Below are 5,632 nucleotides of genomic sequence, written 5' to 3' on the forward strand. Positions count from 1 at the left end.
GTGTTGTGTGTGTTGTTTATCTCATCCTCAAATGAGACTTAACCCATTTCACCTGGATCTATCCCATGACTTGTCAGCAAGCCCTCGACACTTCATGTGATAGCCCCAAAATGCACCCAGCCTGGCACAAGCTCTGAGGTGACGCCATCTCCACTTAGTAGCACGTGGCGGCTGATGTTGACTTGACGACACATGGGGACCACTCAAAGAAACCCATCTGCCAGCTTAACTCTCAAGCTGGCCTGCCATTTTTCAATGCTGGCTTTACCCATATTGGATTTTGTGTGAGATGCTCTGACAAAATAAAAAAAAAATCTCAACAAAGTCCAAACAGAGAGGCCCTTCTGGCAGGTGAGGGCTGTGTTGGCTTCGTCACATAGCACACATTCTCAGCCATCCGCATGCCAACGCAGCTATTGTTTGGCTGGATATACACGGGGCTTAATGGGAGCAGAAAGGCAAGAGACGAATGGGGGTAGATGTGGTTGGTACAGGAGGACCTTTATTTGGGTGTAGAGTACTTGCCAATGGGAGTAGTATTAGCAGTGGCTGATGAAGAGGTTGCTGGCAGCAGCCATCCCCGTGCAACATAGTCCATGAGCCTGGGCCAGATATTTCACTTGTCAGTACCACCCGAGATGGCATAACTTCAGCGCTCCCAATGTCTTAATATGGCCAACAACAATCATGTGGACATCATTTAATTGAGTGGGTTATCTGCATTAACTCTTTCTCGCCACGTAAATAAATTGGTAAGACTGTACTAGTGGTTTGCAACTTCAAGTGGGACCAATGTATGCTCTGGCCCGTGTGCTGACAATGGAAGGCAGATTAACAATGCTGATAGCAGTCAACATAGCATCAGGCGACAAAAACAAACGCTGCAAGTTGGAACAGTAGGCAGCGTAGGTGGCCCATCAGCTATTCACTCCGGTCTCTAAATACATAACACCTGGGCTCAACACATTGCCTCAAAGTGCCTCTAGCCTAACACGGACATTGTGGTGACATCACTGCCCCCGATGTTACTGTTTAATCCACATCAGCAATGATTTATCCACTGCTAAATGAAGGCCTTCCCAAGCCACCGTCTCTCACGCAGCACACAAGTGGATTCCATGACTTCATCCCTGCACTGGACGTCCACTCAAGCTTACACCTGCGCCTGCCTTGGTGCTGACGGCACCACTGAGGAAATCAGTTGCACGTGATGATGGAGCATCGAGTTTCGAGGATGCGCTACCGTTTGGGAGATACGCTGGTTGGTGAAATGTATCTGACGTGGGGAATGCACCGCTCACACTCAGGTGGCCTACTTATTTATCATCCAACCATTGCCCCCCACGTTTAAATGAGCATTGGGCAGCAGCGATATCCGCTGCCATCCCTCAGCCGGTGGTGGAAATCCCATGTTGTTGTGGGAGGGGGCGAGTCGATAAGCAATCGGCAGAATTGGAATTTACTTTGCAGTTCCAAGAGACGCGGCATGGAGAAGCCTCTTCATCCGAGAGCTGGTGACTAAGGTATCCGAGTTATTAAACACGATAAATGACCTTCCGTTTGTGAGTCACGCGTTCTCTCGGTGTCACCCAGTCAGTGCTCATAATTAAGAGCCAGCTGGTTATCGTAACCAGTTGGCTCTTTTTAATTGTCCAAGTGAAAGCAGATGGCACATTCCCCCCCCCCCCCCCAAATCCTGGCAAAGAGTTCACCAGGCCGCTGCATGGATCCCAACTGGATAGGTAACGTGGAGAACGCACCAGCCGCTAGACTATTCGGCCTCCTTACACACACGCACAACAATTTGTAACAACATGGAGAGAGAAAAAAAGGTACGTAAACTTCAAAGGTGATAGAGTGCTTCTTGTGCAAATTCTAGAGCCTACATAACCACAGGAAGGCAGACTCTTCAAGACCTCAATCTGCAGCTCTTCTTTCATCAGCCACGGCCCCCAAAGCACCGCCGCTGACGCTGCTGCCATCTCCGCGGGGAGACTGATTGTTTAGGCTGGAGCCGAGCGCTTCTGCTGCCACGGCTGTAACAGCACTTCCAGTGACTGCGCTGTAAGCGACTGACCCTTGACCCCCTCCCCTCCCTGCCTACCGCCCCTCTCTGTCGGGCGCAATGAACACTGCGCGGTGTTTGTAGGCGCGGCGAGCTAATGTGTGTTTGTTCTGCGGATAAGCGGAGGCTGCGAGAGGCACGTAGAGGGAGTGAGAGAGGGCGGGAGGGAGTGAGAGAGATGGAGAGAGCCTTTAGACGTTGAGGTTTTGGTCGTTCTCGCCTGGGTCCCCCGGCCCACTCAGCGGCTGAGCACTGTGGAAGAGCAGAGAGCGTCCCCACACTCACCCCGCCCCCTATTGCCTCAATGGGACTGACTTCCTTTGATGGCTCTTTCGCAGGACAAAAGTGAAGCCCCCCGCACATCCCCCATCGCCCCCCCCCACTCTCTGTCTTCGTTAGAAGTTCGCGTGAGTGCAATGGGCGAGATGCGGGCATCAAGGAATCGGCGCTGGCCTGGAGAGGTGAGCGACGGGCGGGTAGGAGGAAGATTCCCCCCCACAATGCATCAGAATCGGAATCTTTGATTTGGCCCGGAGGAGGAATCCAATGAGCTATAAAGTTATTTTTTTCCCACAGATGTTCAGTATGTTTGGGGGGATCAGCAAGTTACAACGGCAAACAATACAACAACAACACGTATGAAGTATATAAGAGAGACATTGGCAAGAAAGTCACTGCAAATAAAAAAATGAATAACGATTACCTTCATTATATAAGTCCGCTTTAACTGCTGACACCCGTGTAGTTTGTACAGCAGTGTGCGTGCAGCTGTGATCGTTGTTTCTCTCTCTCTCTGCCAATTATTATAAACGGTGGTAAATGTGCCGGCCCTGTGATGTCTTGTTCTCGCCACTGCTGGCAGAAGGTCCTCTCTTAAACGGACCTCTGCAGATGCTCTACAGCTCCAGAGACGATGGCCTACTCTTACACGCCGACCAGGCGTCCTGGAATAGTTGGGTGTACCCACACTTTACCCAACAACACGTGACTAAATATTATTAATCGCTACTTTTCCTCTGACTAACAACAGGACAGTGTTAAAAGGCCGGTCAAATGTCAACATGTCTTGGACAATCTCAAGAACAAAGTTAAGATTGGTTTTTTTTATGAAAAGGCATGTCCTTTTCATATTTAGATTGGTTTCGCTTTAGCTCGTTGACAGGAATTGTTTATTAGTTACATTGAGTCGTACAAAATATCACAAAGAAATAACTGACGTTTTGGCCAACACATGGGGAAAACGTGAAGTTTCGATTTGACAAATTTCACACGATATTTAGTAAATACTGTACATTAATTGTATCATATTGTTCATAAAACATATACTGGACCTAGGGGAGACCCAGGACTGGTTCAGATAATCGTCACTGGTTTTGGCCGTGAGCCGGAATCGGACTCGGACGGCCAGGATCATACTAAAACTCTCCATTGGTAACAAAGACAAAGATCCCCCATATAGCCTGTAAAAATAGTGTTGGGGCAAGTGCGGTTAGCGAGGATCACATGTGAAGGCCAGCTTAGCACACGAGGGGGATGGTTGGCCAACACCACGCATGCAACCGCGTGTACGGTGTGAAAGAAGTACCACATACATACATCTACAGAATTTTTAGAAGCCCCCCCCCCAATATTATCTTTGGATTCGAGGGGAGAGAACTGACACCAATTCTATAGAGATCATCTTGAGTGGCATGTGTTATCAACCGTATCAAAAACTGATGGTCATTTGGCTACAGGGATAATCCAGGTGTACTATTACATATGGGGCTAGTGGTAATATTTACACATACTCCTGTAAGCTGTAGTTATATGAATAGATCGCCTTTATTAAATGTATTCTGCTGAAACAGCTGCTGGTCTAGACGGACTATTGTCATGTCAGCTGTCCCTTATTGTTTGGTTTGCTGTCGGTATTGTAGTTATATTGTCAATTTATTTTACCGAGGCCTCTGCGGGTATCATAAATTGGATTTTATGTGCAAACAAACCTTCAGTCTGCCCTGATCTTACAAATTAGCTTTTATTTTGTATTTGTCTGGACATACTAGACAATAGTGTAATTTTAGTTACAAAAACAATATTTACACTGGCTTACAATATATATTGAGCACAATGGTGGAGTACACTAACGCTTTAAAGATTTTCTCCCCCGTGTGTGCATGTGGAGAGTGGTGGTACAGTGTCACGTGTATATACTACTATAAATGCATGTATGTTGAACTTCGTAACCAAACCGCGGGGGAAGGACAACAAACTAAACACAAAAAGCAGTTCTCAAGAAATTAGTTTTAATTTTAGATGATTTTAAAGTGCATAGCTCCAGTGGTTTCCTAATATTGGAAGGGGGAGCGTACCAAACAGCCGCAGACGAGCATCTAGCCAGGAGCAATGCTGTGAGTCTGATTCCCGGCCATGCATGACATCGGTGGTTGTTGTCCGAACCCTTGCTGGGGCTTGACGAAGTCAATTCAGCCTCAAATGAGTGCCCGTTAACGTTAGTAAAGGTCAGCAGCATTAAGACAAAGGTGGCTGGGTCAGGTGTGCTACCGATGTTGGCCTCTCACACACCCATTTCGGTCTTAATAGGTACTCACAAACAACATTTGCCCCGGCAATCTACAGGATTATACAGGGGATATTGGCTTATTTGTGTGTCCGTTAGTCTTTGTGTGTGAATGTGTAGAGCGGTGACCTGGTGTTCAGTGTTCCATGCTACCATTCCCAGTAACCCCAGTTTAATTCATGGCCATGCACAGCACCACTGGCATCTGGTATCCAGACCTGGTCTGGACCTCGCCTACGTTGACTCTGATTAAAATGGATAATCAGTGCAAATCTGTAACATCAGTAGTGGGTAGACAAAAGTGGCTGGGGTTGTCGTTTGCAGCACCATGCCATGCCGTTGTATACAAAGGTATCCCCAATAGGTGCTCGCTAACAGCAGCTGCCAAAATAGTCTGTACAAATAACTGGGGGATCTTTGTTGCAGCATGGATATTCCATAACTCCTGGCTTTTAAGGAATTCGAGTTAAAATTATCAGCATATACAATTTCATTAAAAAAATATTCTCGACGGCATATGGTTTAATGCTGTAAAATGTAATACTGCAAGATGGACATCACATTAAAAATGCGCGTTAACATAAAGCCAGCCCTGTAATGATGACCCATAAAGATTATTAATGACTTTCTTGCAAGTATTTGAATTAAATTTGGCTTTGAGTCAAAGTGTCTATTTTCTCATATGAATGTGGGGCAGTGCTAACTTCTGTTGTTTAGCCAGTGGAGGTAATTCAACATTCCTGTGGCAGGGTACAGTTTATCCACTGTTGAGTTCTCAAACAGCGATCTTCCCTCTATTGATCCAAGAGGAATAATGGAATTTCGACTCAAAACATCCCAACTGTTAATTGAGCATTCTAACTCCAGTGATACCAGGTTAGAATGAGAACGTTAATATGAACTGCCTTGACTTGTAAGAGGATCCTCTTTTTCACATTTCATAGTAACTCCTTCTAGAATACAAGCTTTTAGTATAATGATATGGGAAGTAGTTGTGGCATTGT

Source organism: Petromyzon marinus, chromosome 10 (assembly GCF_048934315.1).
Source record: "Petromyzon marinus isolate PM22_M1 ecotype Great Lakes invasive population chromosome 10, UKy_Petmar_22M1.pri1.0, whole genome shotgun sequence".
NCBI lineage: Eukaryota > Metazoa > Chordata > Hyperoartia > Petromyzontiformes > Petromyzontidae > Petromyzon > Petromyzon marinus.